Source organism: Gorilla gorilla, chromosome 15, assembly GCF_029281585.2.
Source record: "Gorilla gorilla gorilla isolate KB3781 chromosome 15, NHGRI_mGorGor1-v2.1_pri, whole genome shotgun sequence".
Classification (NCBI taxonomy): domain Eukaryota; kingdom Metazoa; phylum Chordata; class Mammalia; order Primates; family Hominidae; genus Gorilla; species Gorilla gorilla.
In genome coordinates this window covers 122,088,619-122,112,084 of record NC_073239.2, presented here as the reverse complement: position 1 = coordinate 122,112,084, position 23,466 = coordinate 122,088,619, and the positions used below count along the sequence as shown (strand labels likewise).

General features: G+C 50.3%; 1 long non-coding RNA gene across 4 annotated transcripts; it reads right to left on the bottom strand.

The window, feature by feature from the left end:
* Window positions 1-14,356: 14,356 nt before the first annotated feature.
* Window positions 14,357-21,789, bottom strand: LOC129526699 (uncharacterized). Of its 4 annotated transcripts, none has more exons than XR_008671428.2 (4): window positions 19,259-21,789; window positions 16,066-16,166; window positions 15,748-15,919; window positions 14,357-15,594 (listed from the first exon to the last, which is right to left on the bottom strand). It is a non-coding gene; the product is annotated as an uncharacterized lncRNA (long non-coding RNA). The 4 variants fall into 4 exon arrangements; XR_008671426.2 differs by having other exon boundaries at window positions 14,357-15,919; window positions 19,259-19,487; window positions 19,585-21,789; XR_008671429.2 differs by having other exon boundaries at window positions 14,357-15,919; window positions 19,259-19,487; window positions 20,812-21,789.
* Window positions 21,790-23,466: the final 1,677 nt, after the last annotated feature.

Genomic DNA, 23,466 nt, shown 5'->3' with positions numbered 1-23,466 from the left:
GGCTTTTCAAATGCTGAGCTCAAGGCCTGGTCAGAGAACAAGGTTTCCATCATCACTGAAAGAATCTCTTCTCTCTTAAGGCTGTTGAGTCTGGTGTGCCCTCAGGTCAGCCTCAGGGCATTATTGGGAGGTTTGCTGAATGCCGATGTAGACTGGACTTTCACCCTCCCCCAGGTCTCTTCTGTGAGAATCAGGGCATGGACTGGGAAGGTGTTGGACCCCAGAATCAGGAGGGGGGCGATGAGCTGCATACCCTGACAATCACACCAAGCAGAAGTAGCCCCTGTTTGATGGGTCTGGTCCTGCCTTGTTTGAAGACCTCGCTGTGACCTCACCTGATGTGGTTACTTTGCAAGCAGGTGCTGATTTCCATCCCACTCCACCACTACCAACCTCACTGCTTCCAAACCTGCAATTACAATCAGATCCCGGCATGTCCCAGGGGTATCAGCACAAACCTAATTTGGGAAAAGAAGGCTTACACATCAAAAGGTTTGCAAGATTTGTCATTTATATTGTTAGAAGACTGGGGGTGTGTGTGTGTGTGTGGGGGGGTGGCTTCTGCAAACACTAGACCTGGGAGGGAAGCACAAACTTAAAGATTAGAGTCTGTCGAGCTGTGTGCATTTACAAGAGATTCTGAATTCAATATTTTTAGTTCAAGAAGCTGGAAGTGGCCGGGCGTGGGGGCTCATGCCTGTAATCCCAGCACTTTGGGAGTCCGAGGTAGGCGGATCACGAGGTCAGGAGATCGAGACCATCCTGGCTAACACAGTGAAACCCTGTCTCTACTAAATATACAAAAAATTAGCCGGGCATGGTGGTGGGCACCTGTAGTCCCAGCTACACAGGAGGCTGAGCCAGGAGAATGGTGTGAACCCGGGAGGTGGAGCTTGCAGTGAGTGGAGATTGCGCCACTGCACTCCAGCCTGGGCGACAGAGCAAGACTCCATCTCAAAAAAAAAAAAAAAGAAAAGAAAAAAGAAAAAGCTGGAAGTGCCTCTAACATTTTTCTTCGTTGGTTGATTGAAGCCTGAGCTCCAGAGTCACCTCCATCATTGGAGGCTGAGCCGCTGAAGTGCCTTGGCATGACATAGAGGAAGGAGTGCAAAGTGAGGAGAGAGGCACTCATCCCCTGACTCTCCCCATGAAGACCCTGAGGAAAAGCCCCTCACCACGGCCTGAGAAATAGGCAGGAGAGCAAATGCTGGCATTTGGGCCAGTCCCGAGGCTGTCCTCCCCAGGTGGGAGTGAGAGAGGGAGATGCTGCTGTCAAAACGGCTCCCTGCCTGCCATGGGGATGATGGGCGACCACATCCCAAAGGGTCAGATCGTAAAGACAGAAGCAAAAATGAACAGACTCAGGTTGGTTAGAACAAATGAGTAAGTCTAGGAGCTAATTATTTGGGGATGAAATCAAAATAAAATAGAAAAGCAATGAGAAAACCCAATCAAGGAGAGAAAAGAGGCACTTGCCCTCCACGTCGCCCGCCTGGCCCTCTTCCAAGTGCACTTTCCTTCCTTTCCTTCCTGCTCTAAAACTTTTTAATGAACTTTTGCCTCTGCTCTGAAACTGGCCTCGGTCTCTCCTTCTGCCTTGTGCCCCTCAGTCAAATTCTTTCTTCTCAGGAGGCAAGAATTGAGGTTGCTACAGACCCCTACAGACTCACCACCGGTAGCTCGGATTCCTGCCACCAATAGCATATGTTGGTGCCCTGTGACTCGGGTAACTTCTGCCGTTAACATACTTTGCTGCACGACTCCAATATGTTCCCTAGTGGTAAGAGGCCTCTATGCCTCACCTTCTTCTGCAAGAGGCATTCAACCCCCATGCGCAGTTTTCTTCTCCCCTTTCTCCTGCTTACTAACCAACCCCCAGAACAATTCCTCTTGGCCATAAGTGACTCTGCTCCCCTGGCTGATTTCTCAGCTCACCCTGGCAGGTGGCTTGCCAGGGTGGAAAGGATCTTAAGGTCCTCACCAAGCAGATTGGAGGTTAGAATTTGGCCCTCCTGGGCAGGAGGCTCTGGACAGTGGGAGGCTAAGGCCTAAACCCATGCAATGTCTGAGGTTTCCTCTGCTTTTTCAACAAAAACCAGCTCTTTTCCCAAAAACCTGCACTGCCCATTCTCCTAATTTCTCTTTGTGTTCTGAAAGGGCCTTCAGCACCCAGGCGGACCATCTACCTCTGCTTCCACCCCGTGTGCCACGTGACTTCTTAAACACACTTCCTGGCCGGGCGCGGTGGCTCACGCCTGTAATCCCAGCACTTTGGGAGGCCTAGGCAGGCAGATCACGAGGTCAGGAGATGGAGACCATCCTGGCCAACATGGTGAAACTCCGTCTCTACTAAAAACACAAAAATTAGCCAGGAGTGGCAGTGGGCACCTGTAGTCCCAGCTACTCGGGAGGCTGAGGCAGGAAAATGGCGTGAACCTGGGAGGCGGAGCTTGCAGTGAGCCGAGATCGCACCGCTGCACTCCAGCCTGGGCGACACAGCGAGATTCCGTCTCAAAAAAACCAAAACAAACAAAAACACACACACACTCCCTCCTTTGGTCCCATCCCTCCTTCTGACCTCCCAACTTGGCCATGCATTCGCGTGCTCGCGGCTCTTGCTGTGTTTCTGCGGCAGCAAAGACATGGGCTCCCGTGCAGACATCCCCTGAGAGTCACACTTATTTTCAAAAAAAAGAAAAGAGAAAGTTGAAATATGCAAAAAGAAGAAAATAATCCCAGATATCAAAAAGAGTGTTTACATTACAAGAGCACATTTTGATGAACACCAAGCAAATAAATCAGGCCTTGGTTACGACATTATTCTTACAGAAAATATTATAATGAATGATTATAATAATATTATAACAGATCTCTGAAGAGATTTAAAAATCTAAGCACACGAAGTGATGCAGACCATTTTTTAAATGTGAACCTTTTATTTATTATTATTTTTTGAGACAGAGTCTTTCTTTATAATCCAGGCTGCAGTGCAGTGGTGTGATCTTGGCTCACTGCAACCTCCGCCTCCCGGGTTCAAACAATTCTCCTGCTTCAGCCTCCCAAGTAGCTGAGATTACAGACTAGTTTTTGTATTTTTATTTTTATTTATTTATTTTTCGAGATGGAATTTCGCTCCTATTGCCCAGGCTAGAGTGTAATGGCGTGGTCTTAGCTCCCTGCAAGCTCCGCCTCCCGGGTTCAGGCGATTCTCCTGCCTCAGCCTCCCAAGAAGCTGGGACTACAGGCACCCACCACCACGCCTGGCTACTTTTTTGTATTTATTTATTTATTTATTTATTTATTTATTTTTTGAGACGGAGTCTTGCTCTGTCGCCCAGGCTGGAGTGTAGTGGCGCCATCTCGGCTCACTGCAAGCTCCGCCTCCCAGGTTCACGCCATTCTCCTGCCTCAGCCTCCCTAGTAGCTGGGACTACAGGCGCCCGCCACCGCGCCCAGCTAATTTTTTGTATTTTTAAGAGACAGGGTTTTACCGTGTTAGCCAGGATGGCCTCGATCTCCTGACCTCGTGATCTGCCCGCCTCGGCCTCCCAAAGTGCTGGGATTACAGGTGTGAGCCACCGTGCCTGGCCCCCACTTTTTTGTATTTTTAGTAGAGACAGGGTTTCACCATGTTGGCCAGGCTGGTCTCAAACTCCTGACCTCAGATGATCCACCCGCCTCGGCCTCCCAAAGTGCTGGGATTACAGGCTCAGTGAGCCACCGCACTCAACCCCATTTTTAATTTTTAAAAATGTTAAAACAAATTTTTTTTTTGAAACAGCTCACTCTGTCGCCCAGGCTGAGTGCAGTGGCGCAATCTTGGCTCACTGCAACCTCCACCTCCTGGGTTCAAGCAATTCTCCTGCCTCATCCTCCCAAGTAGCTGGGACTACAGGTGCATGCTGTCATGCCCAGCTAATTTCTTTTGTATTTTAGTAGAGACAGGGTTTCACCATGTTGCCCAGGCTGGTCTCGAACTCCTGAGCTTAGGCAATCCACCCACCTTGGCCTCCCAAAGTACTAGGATTACAGGCGTGAGCCACCATGCCCGGCCTAGATTTTGTCTTAAAAAAAAGAAAAGAAAAGAAAAGAAAAGAAATCTATTAATAAAAATAACATTTAAAAAATAATATTGATAACAAAACTCCAAAATGTAGCACAATAATGTAAAATTACAGGCCGTAATGACAATCACTGCAGTGTTATTGTCGTTTGCAATAACGACAATGCAAAAATACTAAATAAGATATTAGTAAATAGGATCAAGCAGCACATTTTTAAAAATTACACTCTGGGGCCAGGTACAATGGCTCACGCCTGTAATCCCCGTGTGTTTGGAGGTTAAGGCGGAAGGATTGCTTGAGGCCACGTGAGACCAGCCTGGGAAACGTAACAAGATCCTGGCTCTACAATGTTTGAAAAATTGCCTGGGCGTGGTGGTGCACACCTATAGTTGTAGCTACTCGGGAGGCTGAGCCAGGAGGAGCGCTTGAGCCTAGGAATTCGACGTTACAGTGAGCTATGATCACACCACTCCACTACAGCCGGGGTGACAGAAAAAACAACAACATACACTTAAAAAAACAACAACAAAAAACCCCACACAACCAAACTCTGAAACCGAGTGACGTCTACCATGGAATCATGCAATGTAAGAATGGCTCTTTTTTTTTTTTTTGAGACAGTCTCTCTCTCTCTCTCCCCAGGCTGGAATGCAGTGGTGAGATCTCGGCTCACTGCAACCTCTGCCTCCTGGGTTCAAGCAATTTTCCTGTCACAGCCTCCTGAGTATCTGGCATTACAGGCACATGCCACCATGCCCAGCTAATTTTTGTATGTTTAGTAGAGACAGGGTTTCACCATGCTGGCCAGGCTGGTCTCCAACTCCTGACCTCAGGTGATCTGCCCGCCTCGGCCTCCAAAAGTGCTGGGATTACAGGCGTGAGCCACCGCACCAGGACTTTTTTGTATTTTTTAGTAGAGACGAGGTTTCACCTTGTTGGCCAGGCTGGTCTCCAACTCCTGACCTCAAGTGATCCACCTGCCTCAGCCTCCCAAAGTGCCAGGATTACAGGTGTGAACCACTGCGCCCAGCCAGGATGGCTCATTAATGGAGAATATTTTAATACAATTCACCATATTAACAAATCAGAAGGCAGAAATTATTAACCTCTCCTTAGATACTTGAAGAGGCATTTTATAAAATTTAACATATTTTATTTTGTTGAGGTAATTTACATACAGTCAAATGGACAGATTTTTAAAACAATCCTAAACCTACAGAAAAGTTTCAACTTAGTTTCTGGAACCATTTGAGAGTAAGTTGCTGACCCGATGCCCCATCACCCTCAGATACTTTAGTGTGTGGTTAGAGCAAGAATATTCTCCTAAATAATAAAAATCCAACTCTCAAAGTCAGGAAACTGGCCGGGCGTAGTGGCTCACGCCTGTAATCCCAGCACTTTGGGAGGCCAAGGCGGGCAGATCACGAGGTCAGGAGATCGAGACCATCCTGGCCAACATGGTGAAACCTTGTCTCTACTAAAAATACAAAAATTAGCCAGGCGTGGTGGCGGGCGCCTGTAATCCCAGCTACTCGGGAGGCTGAGGCAGAAGAATCGCTCGAACCCAGGAGGTGGGGGTTGCACTGAGCCGAGATTGCGCCACTGTACTCCAGCCTGGCAACAGAGCTACACTCCATCTCAAAAACAAACAAACAAACAAAAAACACCAAACAAAGTCAGGAAACTGACGCTGATAGAGCAGTGCCTTCTAGTTGATAAAATCCCTGCAGATTTCATCATTTTCCTCACACGATCCCGCCTGGAACTCCACACTGCCTTTGGTTGCCCCATCTCTCCAGTCTCCTTCCATTTGGATTTGTTCTTCAGGATTTCCTTTACTTTTATGTCCTTGACACATGGGAAAAATCACACGCCGGTTATTTTGTAGGATGTTTCTCAGTCTGGATCTGCCTGAGGTTTCCTCGTTGTTAGATTCAGGATGTACATTGTTGTTAGGAACATCTCAGAAGACAGGCTGTGTTCCCAGGGCACCCCATCAGGTGAACACACATTTCACTTTGCCCTGTTACACACGGTCTGCACCTTCATCAGTTCTCAGAATGTGAAGCTGCTCTCTCTCCCTCTGTAATTACTGAGAATTTTGTAAGAAGGTATATTGAGACTATGCAAATATCCTAGTCCTCATAAGTCATGTAATTAATATCTATCAGTGTGGATTCATGAATTCTTATTTATTCAATGCATTCTAATTGTAACTTTCAGTATTTATTTTATAGCTCAAATCATCCCAGATTTGGCCACTGGGAGTGCCTTTAAGCTAGCTTCTGTGTCTTTTTGACATGCCCCCTTCCTTTGTTTGTTTGTTTGTTTGTTTGTTTGAGACAGAGTCTTGCTCAGTCACCCAGGCTGGTGTACAGTGGCGTGATCACGGCTCACTGCAGCTGCAGCTCCTGGGTTCACGGGATCCTCCCACCTCAGCCTCCCAGGTAGCTGAGACTATAGGTGCTTGCTACCAGTCCTGGCTAATTTTCTGGTTTTTTTTGTTTTTTTTTTTTGAGACAGAGTCTGGCTCTGTCACCCAGGATGGAGTGCAGTGGCGTGATCTCGGCTCACCGCAACCTCCGCCTCCCTGGTTCAGGTAATTCTCCTGCCTCAGCCTCCCGAGTAGCTAGGACTACAGGTGTGCACCAACATGCCTGGCTAATTTTTTATATTTTAGTAGAGACGGGTTTCACCATGTTGCCAAAGCTGGTCTCGAACTCCTGAGCTCAGGCAATCCACCCGCCTCGGCCTCCTAAAGTGCTGGGATTACAGGCATGAGCCACTGCGCCCAGCGAGTCCCAGCTGATTTTTACAAAACTGTTTGTAGAACCAGGGTCTAGCTATGTTGCCCAGGCTGGTCGCGAAGTCCTGGGCTCAAGGGATCCTCCCACCTCAGCCTCCCAAGCCTCTGGGATTACAGGTGTGCACCACCACACAGGCCCCTTCATTCTTGAAGCACAACTTACTCTCTGATAAACACAGTGTTCCAGGCTCCCCTTATATGTTCCCTGAACCAACCTAGTAACTAGCCATTCCTTCAAGGATCCCTAATTCCTTTTGGTGGAGGATGGTATTTCAATATACGGATCTTAAGTGCACAATTCAATGAGATTTGAGAAATGTATGCACCACGGCAGACAATAGCCCCAAAGTATAAGCCATTTCCATCACCCCAAAAAGTCACTTTGCCTCTTGACGATTATTCCTAACCCCATAAGTAATCACTCTTCTGATTTCTCTCAACACAGATTCATTTTGCCTGTGAATTCATGATTATATTCAAATGAATTCATTTATTCTTCATTTGAATAAAAATATTAAGTACACATGTTTTTTGTGTTTGGCATTTTTTATTCAGTCTAAAGTTTTTGAGGTTCATTCATGTTGTGGCATACATCAGTCATTCATTTTCGTTTTTGCCACGTAGTATTTCATGGTAGGGCTCTACCACAATTTCTTTATCACCTTGATAATGCTCTGGCATTATAGGCATTAGCCACCATGCCTGACCCTTCCCTCTCTCTTTCTCTCTTTTGTAGAGACAGGGTCTTGCTCTGTCACCCGGGCTGGAGTGCAGTGGTGATCATAGCTCACTGCAGCCTCGAACTCCTGGGTTCAAGTCATAGTCCTGCTTCAGTCTCCCAAGTAACTAAGACTACAGGATTGTGCCACCATGCCTGACTCTGTGTGTGTGCATGTGTGTATGTGTGTGTGCAGATGGGGTTTTGCTATATTGCCCAGGCTGGTCTTGAACTCTTGGCCTAAGGCAATCCTCCCACCTCAGCTTCCCAAAGCAGTGGGGTAACAGTGTGAGCCACCACGCCTGGCCTTATAGTTTTGATTTCACTATGGAGATTTCATGTTTGTCTATTCATTTTCCTCATTTGCTCCTTTAATCTTTGGACAGATTTACAATAGATCTTTTAAAGTTAAGGTCTGCTAATTCCAACATCTGTTCACCTGGAGATCTGTTTCTGTTTACTTCTGTTGTACTGGAAAATCATCTTGAACATATCGAGCTTGGCTTCTGCTTGTTTTTAAATTTATTTTTATTTTGTTTTGAGACAGGGTCTCACTCTGCTGCCTAGGCTTGAATGCAGTGGTGTGATCATGGCTCACTGCAGCCTCAAACTCCTAGGCTCAAGTGATCCCCCCATCTCAGCCTCCTGGATAGCTCAGGTGATCCCCCCATCTCAGCCTCCTGGATAGCTCAGGTGATCCCCCCATCTCAGCCTCCTGGATAGCTCAGGTGATCCCCCCATCTCAGCCTCCTGGATAGCTCAGGTGATCCTCCCATCTCAGCCTCCTGGATAGCTCAGGTGATCCCCCCATCTCAGCCTCCTGGATAGCTCAGGTGATCCTCCCACCTCAGCCTCCTGGAACTACAAGTACCCACCACAGCACCTGGCTGGTTGTTTTGTGATAATAGAAAATAATGTTATCAAAACATTCATATGGCTCATGCCTGTAATCTCAACACTTTGGGAGGCCAAGGCGAGAGAATTGCTTGAGCCCAGAAATTGGAGACAAGTTTCTGCAACATCGTGAGACCCTGTCTTTTCAAAAAAAAAAATTAAAAAATAAAAATAAATTAGCTGGGCATGGTGTCGTGTGTCCATAATCCCAGCTGCTTGAGAGGCTGAAGTGGGAGGATTGCTTGAACCCAGGAGGTTAAAGTGAACTATGATTGTACCACTGTACTTCAGCCTGGAAAACAGGGAGACCCTGTCTCAAAAAGAAAAATGTTTATTCTTAATTGTAAATTGAGCAAAATTATACATTATAAAATAATATCTCTGATACCATCCCTTATTTGTAAAAATTTGACAATGGCTATGTAAGCATAGAAAGGACTAGAAGGAAATATTTTACAATCACAGCAAATGATTTTAGTCTTCTCTGAGCCTTCGGTTTTCTGCAATGAATATGCTTGTAGATGTCCTCGGTTTTCCTTATCTCAAGTTTTTATTTTTATGTGATAAGAACACTTCACATGGGATCTGCACTCCTCTGTAGGGTAGTACACTACAGTAATGTTAACTATGGGGACGATGTTGTATAGGAGATCTCCAGAACTTATTCATCTTGCGTAATTGATACTTTATGCCCATTGATTAGAAACTCCCCATTTCCCCCTCCTCCCAGCTCCTGGCAGGCAAACAACATTCTATTCCCTAACTTTATGAGTTTGACTATTTCAGATACCTCATATAAGCAGAATCAGGTAGCATTTGACTTCCTGTTTTTGTTTCTGTCTTCTTTTCCTGTTTTCCTGTGCCTTATCCCTCTTCTCGTGTTTTCTTGTTTGGGTTTGTTGATATTTTTGTGTTGCTATGCTTTGATTCTTTTCTCCTTTTCTTTTTTGTAACTTCTATAGGTATTTTCTTCGTGTTTACCATAGCGCTTACATAAAATATCTTATAATTAAAATAGTGTGTTTTAAGCTGATAACAACTTAACTTCAATCACATAAGTAAATTCTACACTTTTACCATTCCTCCTACTTTATGTTACTGATGTCACAATTAACATCCACTTATATTGTGCACCCATTAAAATATTTTTAGCTGTAGTTATCTTCAATAATTCTGTAATTTAACTTTTATGTTAGAACTAAAAGTGATTTACCCACCACCATGACAGTAATACAGTATTCTGTATTTGTGTATATAGTTACCTTTGTCAAAGAGTTTTATGTGGCTGGGCACGGTGGCTCATATCTGTAATCCCAGCACTTTGGGAGGCCGAGAAGGGCGGATTACCTGAGGTCAGAAGTCCACGACCAGCCTGGCCAACATGGTGAAACCCCATCTCTACTAAAAATACAAAAATTAGCCAGGTGTGGTGGCGCATGCCTGTAATCCCAGCTACTTGGGAGGCTGAGGCAGGAGAATTGCTTGAACCCGGGAGGTGCAGGTTGTAGTGAGCTGAGATGGTGTCATTGTACTCTAGCCTGGGCGACAAGAGCGAAACTCCATCTAAAAAACAAACAAACAAACAAAAAGCAAATAAATAAAAAGAGTTTTATGTTTTCTTATGCTATCATGTTGCTGTTTATTGTCCTTTCATTTCCAGTGAAATAACTCCCCTCATCATTTCTTATAAGGCAAGTTCATAGTGAAGAACAGTGTCAGCTTTTGTTTGTCTGGAAAGTATGTCTCTCATCTTCATTTCTGAAAGACAGTTTTTTCCCAGGCACAGTATTCTTGCTTGGTAGTTTTAAAAATGTCAGCACTTTGAGTATGTCATCCCATTCCCTCTGGTTTGCAAGATTTCTGAAAAATTAGCTTATTTCTTATGGAGATTCTCTTAAATGTGATAAGTCACTTTTCCCTGCTGCTTTCTAATTCTTTGTCTTTGACAACTTGATTTTAATGTCCCTTGCTGTAAATGTCTTTGAGTTCATCTTATTTGGGATCTTTTGGGCTTCTTGAATCTGGGTGTCCATTTTCTTCCCCAGATCTGAGGAGTTTTCAACCGTTATTTCTTTGAATATAATGATTCTTTCCCTTATCTTTCCGGGACTCCCTTAATGCATCTATTAGTCTGATTGATGGTGTCCCATAAGCCCCTTCTACTTTCTTTACTGTTTTTTTCTTTTTTTTCTGTTTGCTCCTATGATTAATTTCCAATGACCTTTCTTTGAGTTCACTGATCCTTTTTTCTGCTTGATCCAGTCTACTGTTCCACTCCTCTAGTGACTTTTTCAGTACAGTTATCATATTCTTCAGCTCCATGATTTCTGTTTGGTACTTTTTAGCATTTTCTGTCTCTTTGTTGAAATTCTCCCATTGTTCATACATTGTTTTCCTGTCTTCAGTGAGCAATTTTATGATAGTTATTTAAAATTCTCTGTCCGATAAATCATATAACTCCATATCACTAGGGTCAGTTTCTGGAGATTTATCTTATTCCTTTGTTTGAAACATTGTTCCCTGTTTCTTCATTTTCCTTGCCTTTCTGTGTTGGTGTCTGAACACTAAACAAAGCAGGCCTCTGTCAAGTTTTCACGAACTGGCCAGGTACAGGAGAAGACCCTCACCAATCAGCCAAGCCAAAGATTCTGGGGGCCTCTCTAAACTTCCTGCTGGCCCAACCCACTTTCTTTGTTTTCTGGAGCCCCCAGGTGTCTGGAGTATGCCAAGTCCTGTCAGCACTTTAGACAAGGGACTGAAAGAAGTTCCTCAGGTAGCCTCCAGAAAATTGGATTGTTGGGTGTTCTGTTCAACTCTTTTCTTCCCTAGGGAGAAGCCTGAATCTAAGGTGTGTTTTTGGTTTTTTTTCCTGTTCACTCTGTGCTGAATTGGACTGTGGTGACTAGTTGCACTTTAGATCATCCCACCAGGTCTCTTTCCATGGCCCTGAGGCAGTGGGGTTATGCTACGTCCCATCCGCACTCTGAGACAGGCAAGACAGAAGTCAGCCCCCTGGGTAGCCCTCAGAAAAGTTGAGGTGCTCATCTCTTTCTCACTCCATGGTAAGCTGGGAGCTAGGGGATTTCCTCTCAGTCATATGGCACTGTGCTGGGGGTAGGGATTATACCAAGAGGGTGTCTTGAATTTCCCTGCCAGTTTCAATGTGAGTAGATTCATGCTTACCTGGAATGCGTGAGATGCTCAGGTAGTTTCTGGATTTCTTGCAAAGGGAATTTTCAGGAATTGTTGTTGAGTTGATGTGTTCATGGTTTTGAAAAGGAGAGTCCAGAGCTTCCAATTCCATCATTTTGCTGATATTACTGCAGGCTTGGTTTTATGCTTTGTAAGGGTGAGTCTGTTTTGGTTGTGTTCTTAGTTCTGTGCTTTGGCCATTATTCTGGAGTGCGATTCTTATTCTTAAGCCATGGCCTTTCTGATTTCTCAACTGATTGCCTGAGGGGCTTGGTGAGGTTTCTCCACCCTAGCTGGGCAAGAACTGCAATGTCGCCTAGCACTGCACACTGCTGGGCTTGTCTGTCAGCTCCCAGCCCCACAGCAGCAGCTTCCCGCTAGGCCTTGTGAAGGATCACCTTGCACATGTACAGCCTGGCCTCATCCAGGGACCTGAGGGACCCCCATGCAGCCTCTGCACCCTCATTCTACATAGCACCCTCCCCTCCAGTGCCCTGCTCTACCAATCGTAGCCACCTCAGCGCTGATCTCTGCTTTCCCAGCCAGTGATCCCTGGCTGATGATCTCTGCTACGGCTTTATCTCTCATACCTTGGTAGGAAAACCCGAGGTAAAAAGACAGGGCAAACTTGGACTCACTTCAGGTATTTCCCTTCTCTCAGCTATCACAGTCCTACCAGTTGTCCAATTCCTGTACATAACTGCCTTATACATTTGGCCCAACTTTATCGTTGTTTATGGCAGGAGGCTAAGTATAAATCTCATTACTCGTCGTGCCCAGAATCAACTTGCATTCTCAATAATACTTTCTCAATGTGCTGCCATTCATTTATGTCAGCCTCAAAGCTACTCCTGTGTCAAATGAGGAAGATACTAGAAGCATCTCTGTCAAGGTGAAAGCTCAGGAAGGTGTCTTCTATCATCACTGTTATTTAATTTTTTTGCAATTGGAAGAGAGAAAGAAATTAAGTTTAAAAAATGCAAAGGAGGAAATACAATATCACTTTTTGCAGATGACATGATTAAGTCCTTGGAAAATCCAAGAGAATCAATTTAATTTCTATGACAAACAATATTTAAGTTTTGTGGCTGGAGGCCGGGCACGGTGGCTCATACCTGTAATTCCAGCACTTTGGGAGGCCGAGGTGGGCGGATCACGAGGTCAGGAGATCAAGACCATCTTGGCTAACACAGTGAAACCCCATCTCTACTAAAAATACAAAAAAAATTAGCCGGGCCTGGTGGCGGGTGCCTGTAGTCCCAGCTACTCAGGAGGCTGAGGCAGGAGAATGGCGTGAACTCTGGAGGCGGAGCTTGCAGTGAGCCAAGATCACACCACTGCACTCCAGCCTGGGTGACAGAGCGAGACTCCATCTAAAAAAAAAAAAAAATTTTGTGGCTGGGACGAAAGTAACATGATAATTAGCCTTCATCTACATAAAAAATGACTTGTGAGCAGGAATATTGATGAGAAAAAATATCTCATTTACCACAGCACCAAAAAAAAAAAATAAAACCTAGGAATAAACCTAAAAAGAAACATGTACAATCAAAAAGAAGAACACTTTAAATCCACTGAGGGACATGAAAGGAGACCTGAGAGAAAAAAGGCATATCGTGTTCTCAGATCCAGTGGTTGAACATCATAAGACAACAATCTTCACTGCAAGGAACTTATCCTATGGATATGTTCTCATGTGTGTGAAGTGAGGTATGTGCAAGGTTCTTCATTGTAGCATTGTCCATAACAGTGGTGCAAGGCAGGCAAGCCCCCAAATCGGGGCTTAGCCCAGGAGGGTTCCTGGCTTCACCTAGGGAAGAATTCAGAGGCAAGCTGCTGTGCGTAGCGGAGCAGCCATGCGTGGCAGCAGCACAGGAACTGTCCCTTGTGGAGCAGGGCCACCCATAGGCAGTATGCCCAGAGCAGCGCTCAGAGGCAGCTCTGCACTCAGATTTATACCCACTTTTAATTACATGCAAATTAAGGGGTAGTTTATGCAGACATTTTTAGGATGAAGGTGGTAACTTCTGGGTTGCCAGGTCATTGCCATGGAAAGATGCCATAACTTCTAGATGTTGCCATGATAGTGGTAAACTGACATGGCACACCGGTGGGTGTGTCTTATAGGGAGGTGCCTCTGCCCTGGACCTGCTTTAGCTAGTCCTCAATTTGGTCCAGTGTCTGAGCCCTACCTCCAGAGTTGAGTTCTGTTTCCTACCTCAATAGCAAAGAGTTTGGAAACAACTCAAAAGGTTGATGAGGCTGGTTAAATAAATCATATTACACATCCAGAGTGGTGGTATACTGCCATTAACAAAAACGAGGCTGGGTGGAGTGGCTCATGCCTGTAGTGTCAGCAGTTTGGGAGGCCTAGGCAGGGGGACTGCTTGAGTCCAGGAGTTCAAGACCAGCCTGGGCAACAAAGCAAGACCCAGTCTCTAAAAGAACATGTGAAAATTAGCCGGGCATGGTGGCACATGCCTTTAGTACCAGCTACTCGGGAGGCTGAGGACGGAGGACTGCTGAGCCCAGAAGGTCCAGGCTGTAGTGAGCTATGATTGTGCCAATGCACTCCAGCCTGGGCAACAGATAAGACCTTGTCTTAAACAAAAACAAAAACAAAAACCCAAGAAAACAAGGACAAGACAACTTGCCAGGCACTGATAAAGGATGATCTGCAAGACTGATGGTTCAGTGGAAAAATCAAGGTGCTAGTCGGACAGTTTGTGATCACTTGTGATGTACATGTGGCATGCACATGTGTGTCTGGTTTTGTATGTTAGAAGTGTCTTGGGTTTAAGTAAAAGAAAATCCAACCTAACATGAGGCCAACAAACAGGGGTTTATTTTTCTCCCTTAAAACCCAGAGGCAGTGGCCCCAGTCCTGACTCAGCTGCCCAACCGTACCATTGCCATCTTAGGCTTCTCTTTCCATTCTGCCCTCTGAAGCAGGATGGCATTTCCCTCAGTCTTGCTGCCTCCTATTTGCAAGATGGCTGACTCATCTCCAAACATGATGGCAATGCAATGTTCGAATCAAGAAGAAAGGGGAAATGCAAAAAGGTGACTGGTCCTACATGTTACTGGAAAAGCAAACACTTTCTGATTGCACCTGTCAGCAAGTGTTTCTTGTATCTCATTGGCCAGAATGGAGTCACATGACTGCTCCTAGCTGCAAGGGAGGCTGGGAAATAGAGCATTTAACTTCCAGGACTCTGCAACAGAGAAAGGCAAAGAAGAAGAGGTTAAGAATGAGTGGTGGGGCCAGGCATGGTGGCTCACGCCTATAATCCCAGCACTTTGGGAAGCTGAGGAGGGTAGATTGCTGGAGCCCAGGAGTTCAAGACTAGCCTGGGCAACAAGGTGAAACCCCATTCTAAAAAACAAACAAACAAACAAACACAAACAAAACAGTGGTGGGTGACTCAATTTACTAGGTTGGTCATACCTAGAAAGTCTTCAAAACGACACATAAGAAATTGGTAACTGGGAGTTCAAGACAAGCCTGGCCAAATGGTGAAACCCCATCTTTACTAAAAATACAAAATTTAGGGTATGGTTGTGGGTGCCTGTAATCCCAGCAACTCTGGAGGCTGAGGCAAGAGAGTCGCTTGAACCCAGGAGGCGGAGGTTGCAGTGAGTCGTGATCACGCCATTGCACTTCAGCGTGGGCAACAGAGTGAGACTCCATCTCAAAAAAAAAAAAAAAGAAAGAAAGAAATCAAAGTAGTAACCACACCTGTATCCCACCACACACGCACACAAACACACACTTCCCAAAGCCCCCAGCACAGTGGCATTCACAGCACCCATATCCCAAACCTGTGGGGAACAGATAATCCACAGGATATGTCCGTTGTTCCAGAAAAGGAGAAGTTAAGGGAAAGTGGTCCTGCCCATTTGATGAAGCTCATAGACAGCTAGAAATGGGAACACAAATAAATTGCAACCCAGTTTTATAAAAATCTTGAAGTATCAGCTAACCAAAATCCAACAGAATACCAAGGTCACATAAAGTTTATCTCAGGAATATCAGAAGGGTTCAAATCAGAAATGTTAACACAGACATTCACCAGGTTCAAGAAGAAAAGTAAAGTCATCATGGGGGCTGGGCATGGTGACGCCTGCCTGTGGTCTTGGCTACTTGGAGGCTGATGTGGGAGGATCACTTGAGCCCAACAGGTCGAGGCTGCAGTGAGTCCAGATCACACCACTGCCCTCCAGCCTGGGCGACACAGCGAGACCCTGTCTCAAAAAAAAAAATTGTAATCATTACATTGATGTAGAACATGGCATTTGATAACATTTAATATACTCATGATTTAAAGATTTTTTAAAGTAGAGAATAAGAACGAGAGGGCATTTTCCTATAAGGACTGTCTTCCTCACACCTGTGGCCGGCATCGCAGGGAGACTGCCCGTGACCTCCCTCTAAGGTTGGGAAGCACCGGGCGGCTGCTCTCAGTTACTCTTCCATATCATCCTGGAAGTCCTGGCCAATGCAACAAGACAGGAAAAAGAAATCAGCCTTTGAGGAGCAATATCAAGGAAGGCAAAGTTATATTACCGTGTCTTTCATGGTAACGTGGTTGCTTAATGTTGAATTTCCCAAATAACCAACAGTTAACTATTAGCACTAATCAGAGGTCAACAAGGGGGCCCAACACAAAGAAGTCAATAGCATTCTTTAAAGCCAGCAAAAAAAAAAAAAAAAAAATAACAGGGAAGAGCTCATTTTCCAAAAGAACAAAAATTATAAAATATTCAAGAATTAATCTTGAAATCCACCTATCTTTTATGGGGGGAAAAAAGCAAAAACAAAAACAAAAAACTAAGCAACCTGAAATCTCTTTCCAGGCCATGTCAGAAGACTGGGCTAGAGAGTGCCATTCAGCCCTGTGTGGAGGGGCCTGGCGGGAGGTGCCCACCATTGCCCTGGCCGTGCTTGCCAGGTTCCAGTGCCCACATTCCTGCAGCTTTGGAGGCCTAGGGGAGGCTCTGGGCTGTGGCAGGTGTCACGGCCCCTCTAGGCCTGCCTTGCACCCTAGCTGGCCCAGCGCTGCATTGAGCTGCCCCGGCCCCCTCTGCCCTCCCCATAAGCAATGCTGGGACCTGGCCTTCCCATGGCAGCCCCTCCCCTGCTGGGCTACGTGGTTCAGGGACAGGACGCCCTGGCCCCTCGGCCCTACAGCTCAGTCACAGGTCAGTGGGCTGTGCGGGTGCTCTCTGTTCAGACCTCCAGGGCCTGAGCTCCTGAGATGCCGGGTGCTGACCAGGCCTGTCAGGGATCTTCCCAGCCACTGGGCCAGGATGCCAGGGCATGCTGGAGCCTGCCCGTCTAATGCCTGGCTCAACCAAGCTGCTTCAGGTGTGTATGTGTGTGTGTATGTGTGTGTGTTGTAGAGGGTTGGGAGGCAGGGGGACAGGGGCTGGACCTGCAGGGAATGGAGTCGGCTCCCTAAGCCCAGAGGGCAGCTTGAGCTTCCAGGAGGACTTGAAGGGCACAGGCCCAGGGCTCCTCCTTTCTGTTTAGCTACCTGGGACTTGGATGTGCTGTGTGACACCAAGCCAGTCACTCCACCTCTCTGGGAGGCTGCATCCCAGACAGGGGCTGAGCATCTCATTTTGCAGGCTCTTGGTGAGGGCTCTCCTTGCTGTGGTTTGGGGAAACACAGTATTTGACTCCGGCTTGGGGCTGAAATGGCAGGGCCCTGAAACCCAGCCGGGGAAGGCCAGAGAGGCAAGGGCTTCTCAACTGATGCAGACACAGGCCAGGTCAGGGGCACAAAGGAGGGTGTAGAGCTGGGTGGGACTCAGAAGGGGGGCAGAGGCAGGACAGGGTTTGCCGAAGCAGTAACACCTGAGTTTCAGTGCGGGGGACAGAACCTGGGTGGGAGGACCTGTAAATAGCCAGACATAGCCTGGCGGGGTGTGGGCTCTATTGAGGTTGTGGCCACAACAGCAGCTTGGGTTTGATCTTGCAGGTACTGGGGAGCAATGGTGTGCTTCAGAGCAGAGGAGGGGGCATGTCAGATGTGTGTTTGAGATGCTCTCTTGGCAGCCAGGATGGAGACAAGGTGAGTTGGGGAGCCAGGAATGGGACAGGTGAGGAGGAGTCAGCACTGGAGTAGGGGCCGGTAGGGCTCAGAGTGGATAGATGTTTAGGAGGTTGAATTGATCAGAGAGGGAGGGAAAGAGGTGGCTCCTGAGCCTGAACTGCCAGGGGAGGGGTGCCTCTGAGAGATGGAGGTCCCAGGCCACTGGAGACCCGCATCGCACTTTGGAGAAGAGCCGGGGCTGGGGACAGAGGCATGTACAGGGTGGCATCACCGCCCTGCTCCCGGGATGGGGAGACCAAGGCTGGGGAAGGGGCTTAGGGATTGTCAGGATCTCTAGCACAGAGCTGGTGACCAAGCTGTGGGCATCATGAGTGTCCAGGAGGAAAGATCAGATCCCAGGTGAGAGAAGAGGGCTCAGGGAAAGGGTGAATTGTGGGCAGAGAAGAGAGGAAGACCTCCCTGGGGCAGCCATGGGACGGGAGCCAGGTGGAGTGTGGCCTCCGGGATGGGGGTGGTGTACGCACCCACACAGGGTTGGCCTGGTGGGCCAGGGCCAGGCTGCACGGGCTGAGAGAAGCTGACGGCCTTGTCTGTGACCTCCAGGACCCCTGGGTCTGCCTCTGTGGGCCCCTAATCCTAGGCTCACAGACCTGCCAGCCTCCGTGCGTGCTGGCCTGTGCCTGGTGGGCACGGCTGGTGCAGGCTCCAAGGGGGCCTGGCAAAGCCTGGAGTTGGCCCAGGGGAGGCCACCCCTGGCCAGGGAGTCTCCCGACCCCCACCTTGGAGGGATGTATCAGCCCCGGTGAGGCTTCTCAGACTCATTCTGGAGCTTCTCAAGGGTGTGAGATCAATTTGGCCGAGAAGGGCGCCCTGAATGTCAGGCTGCTTGTCAGGAAGCGCTGCCAGGCCCAGTGAAATGCGGAGATTCAGTTGCGAACACCCGGCCTGAGCCGCGGAGCAGCACTCCAGGGTGAGCGAGGGCTGTCCTGGAGGAGGACAAATTACATCCCTCCCCCAATTCCTCAAGGACTAGGCATGGTCCTGTTGTGAGGGAATTGGGGAAAAGGTGTAATTTGCCCTCGCTCATCCTGGAGTGCTGCTCCACGGCTCAGGCCGGGTGTTCGCAACTGAATCTCCGCATCTCACTGGGCCTGTCAGCGCTTCCTGACAAGCAGCCTGACATTCAGGGCGCCCTTCTCGGCCAAACTGATCTCATACCCTTGAGAAGGGCCAAGGGCCGAGCCTGCACCTTCCTTCTGCCCCAGTGCTAGGTGAAGCATTCAATGTCTGTTTAAATCTATAGAAAAGGGTGAATTTGAGAGTTGAGGATTTATCAAACTTCCGGCAGTTAAGTCCCTGGGAAACAGCACCAAAAGAGAGATAATAAAGGAACCAAAAGAAGAAACCACACAGGAGCAGATGGAGGCACCAACTGCATAAAGAATGGTGACTGCACGCAGGCAAGATGCGCACAGCAGGTGGGAAACTTCTGTAACAAGTATGTCCACAGGCAGATCACCTTTACCTGTGAGGAGCTTGTGTGCATGAGGGCAACCTCGCAGCAGCGATGCCCACCACAGAATGCTGATGGCTCAGTCCTAGCGGAAGTTTATTTAGGGCACAGAAAGCCGGAAACAAGGGCTTGACTGGAGGCAGCTCTGCAGCAGGTGGAGATTTGGACAGCGAGGGCTGTCCTGGAGGAAGTCCCAAGGTCCTCACTTCCCTCTGTAGGCCACCCTTGGTGTGGACAACAGCTGCAGACAGGAGACACGGAGGGGGCACACAGAGGTCTTAGGGTCTGGCCTCAGGTGATGTCCATCACATCTCTTTCTGTTGGTGAGAGCTAGTTACCTGGGCCCCCAGGGTGCAAGGCCGAGCTGGCATGGCATGCAGACCAACTAGTAGGATCTTCTTGCCAGCTCAGGGGACAATGCACACATGGAGAAGTGCAGTTGGATACCAGGCATCCGGGAAAATGCACATGCTCACTCTTTTTCAAAGAAATGCAGGTTCCAAAACCAAACACCATTAGAAAATAGACACCAGCCAACACAATCAAGATTAGAAGGTCTATGGTGAGACCACTGATGGAGCGTGAAGCTGGCCAAACTCTGGAGAGTGGTTGATGATATGTATCAAGAATCCAAAATCCAGCAGGGCGTGGTGGCTCACGCCTGTAATCACAGCCAGGAATTCGAGACCAGCCTGGCCAACATGGCGAAACCCCGCCTCTACTAAAAATACAAAAATTAGCTGGGCATGGTGGTGCACACCTGTAGTCCCAGCTACTCAGGAGGCTGAGGCATGAGAATCACTTGGCCTTGAGTGATTGCAGTGAGCAGAGATCGCACCACTGCACTACAGCCTGGGTAACAGAGTGAAGTGAGTCTCTAAATAAATAAATAAATAAATAAACCTGAAATCCTAGAAATCTGTTTAATGGCTCAAGATGTTATCTTTCCAAAACTCGAATCTGACCCTGTCACTCTCCTGCTCAAACATCTCCAATGGCTCCCCACTGCCATCCTGGCCATGTTCCAGCCCAGGCCCCTCCCTCCAGCCTCATCTTCCATGCTGAGGTTTGCACCTCCACTGTGGTGGAGCACAGCGGGCATTTCTCCCTTGTGCACCTTTGCTTCTTTGGGCCCCTCTGCCTGGAATGCCCCCCCTGTTCCTGTCCAGACCCACTCGAGACACTCCTGCCCTGAGCACCTCCTGCCTCTCCCTCCTCACTCCAGACACTCCTGCCCTGAGCACCTCCTTCCTCTCCCTCCTCTCTGCCACTCCCCCCACCCTCATGCTCTCACCCTAGCTCCTGTTACTGGGTCCCTCTGGGAGCACCGTCCTGACCAGTGCCCAACCTGGGCCTGGGGGACAGAGGGGTCGGCACATGTAGGCTGAGCTGAGCTTTCGGGAGCGAGGAGGCCAGGCGCTGGGAGTGGTGGCCTTGCTCCAGGCTGAGGAAACAGCTCGCAGCTCAGCCTGCCCTCCACCTGACCCCCCGGGCCCAGCCTTCCCTAGTGGGCCACGACCTTCCCACCAGGGCCCTAGGCTCTGCTCCTGCTGGCCCCTGCAGACCTCAGCTGAGTCCAAGCTCCTGGAGGGCAGGGAGGGTGAGCATCTCGTGTGTCCCCAGCGCACAGCTGCTGTGTCAACTCCCGGTAGGAATTTGTTACAGGAATAACTGGGGTGGGGGTTGGAGAGATGAAGGCAGGCCCTGACGCCGGCTCCTGGCGCACCCTCCAGGCCCTCTCCATCGCGGCTTCGCGGCTCCGGCTCTGGCCCCGCCCCAGCCTTCCCCGCCCTGCCGGGAAGCTGGGGCTTCTCGGACCACGCAAGCCGCCCACACCTCCGCGGCTCCGCCCTCGCCTCTCGCTCCCCCAGCCTAGCCTGGACCCTCCGCTCTCCGGGGCTCAGCAGCGACCCCGATCGGCCACACGCAAGCCGCCCACATCGCCGCGGCAGCCACCTACCCCGGGACGCCCAACCAAGCCCTCGGGGGACCAAGCCCGGGGACTTCGTCCCCAACTCCAGGCCAGCCAAGCCACCCCACAGGGGCCCTGCCTGTCCCACCCGCAGCGTGCTGGGGGGTCCATGCTTGCGGTGATCAGGAGGGTGGCACGGCCCTGGGGTTACAGCCGGCGGAGGGGCTTCCCAAAAGAATCCTCAGCCTCTCCCGCCTGCGGCGGCGCAGCCCAGGCGGGGCTTGGCCCGCAGAATCCCCTCGTGGCCTCGCCAGGTATGCGCGCGGGGCCCGGGGCGCGGGCCGGGGGCGGGCGCTGGAGCGGGGCCGGTGCCGGGCCCGCCGCGACACGCTCGGGGACGCGACGCACAAAGGCGCCTTCTGCCGCCCCCCGACCCCGCCCCGCGCTGCCCCCGTCCAGCGTGGCGGCCCGCCCCGGCAGGCGGTGAGGGGGTGTCGGGGTCCCCTCCTCCTGGGCCCGCCACCCCCCTCGCGGGCGACGTGCCCTGTCCGGGCGGCGCGCAGGCGCGGGCTTGTCCCACCGCGCAGGAATCCGAAGCCGCCGCGCGCGTTTCCGGCCCCAGCCCCGCCCGCGGTGCAGGGGAGCGAGTGCGCAGCCGCGGGTCGGGACTCGGACCCCCGTGGCCCCCGCCATACTCTCTTTCTCCACCCGCGGAGGTTTTGCTCAGGAATCCACTCTTGCAGCCAGGGAGCTTCCGGGCCCCCTCCTCCAGGGAGCGTTCCTGGCTGCTCCGGTGAGCACTTGAGTCCTCATACCCCTGTCTGGGCACCTTGAGGACCCAGCCTGACCACTCCCCTCTCCTCTGTCTGCATAGGAAGGCGCCCCATTGGAAAGGGACCCCCCCCCCCACCAGACCCTGGCAATCCCATGGCCAGGCCAGGGTTGGGAGTAAAGACCCACTAGGAAGGAGGGTGCCCGCCGCGTCAAGTGGGCAGTAGAACAAGGCTGGGTCCCAGGGATCCCCGAAAGCCAGGTGGCTCCGTGGCTCGGCCCCGCAGAGGCCAGAGTCCTCCGCCCTGCAGCCGGCGCCCACCTTTAGCGCCTTCTCCCTGGGCCATATGTGGCAGAGGGGGTGGGGCAAGTTCCAGGCCCACAGGGCACCACGGGCCTCTGGGAGGGGACGCTAATGACTGTAATTTCCACTTAGCAGATCAGGACGGCTGGCAGAGTGGAGCCGTCTTCCTGCCTCTCAGGAGCCCGGGCGAGACCCTTCCTTGGGCCCCTCCTTTATCTGGACTCCTGGCCCTGGGCCCCTCCCACGTGGGATTTTGAGACTGCTCTCCCCTCCCCCAGGCTCAGAGGGTGGCCCTGTTTCCTGTGGGACCCCTTGTCCCCTTGTCCACTGGTTGGGGTGCGCAGTGGTGCTTGAACAGGGGTCGGGGACGCAGGAAGATGTACTGAGGGGGTAGCTGTCAGCCGGCTCCAGAGGCTGGGGGAGCAGGAAACAAGCACATAGGGTTGAGGGTTCTGAGCCGCGTGCCAGGCTGCAGCCCGTGCTGGCTCCTTTGTGGTCAGAAGCCCAGGACATTCTGGGATCTGTCTTGATGCCGAGCAGGTCAGTGTCCTGAACAGCACCAGGCGCCCAGGCCTCTCCGGGTGGGGCAGTTGTGGCTGCCGAATGGGGGGTGCTAGGGCAGGAGGGTGAGCATGTGAGGCCAGGCTGGCAGAGAGGGGCTGGGACTCTGTGCCCTGGGGCAGACTGGGGAGGTGAGGGAAGGGGTTGCTGTGGCCATCACAGGCTGAAGGTGGGGACTGGGCCATTGCCCAATGCTGGTCTTCTCTGCCCGATTAGTCTGGGCACCAGGCCCTGTGCCCAGCTGGCAAGAGGTGAGGCAGGAGCTTCTGGGGCACCTGGGGAGCAGGCCCAGGCCCTGGGAGCTGCGGTTCCTGAGCTGAGGGAGTCAGCTCTGTCTCGCCTGGGCCTGCCTCCTGGCCTCCCCTGTGGCCTGGCTGGCAGGGCCTGGGCGTGGCCTGGCTCCCTGGAACTGGCAAGGATCAAAGGGTGGAAAGCCGTCCTCCACCCCCGCCCACTGAGACAGGAATCCGTGGCCCCAGGGGGCGGAATCCACAGCCACATTCCCGGTGCCCTGGTCCCTGCAAGGCAAGGGTGGGGCAGGGCTGGGGTGCCAAGATTGGCACCATAGAGCGTGGGAACGTGGTGCTGCTGGCACCCGGCCCAGTGCCTGGGCAGAGCGGACGGCACCCTCCTCTCAGCCGAGCCGTGGCCTTTGTCCCTTCTGACCTCCCT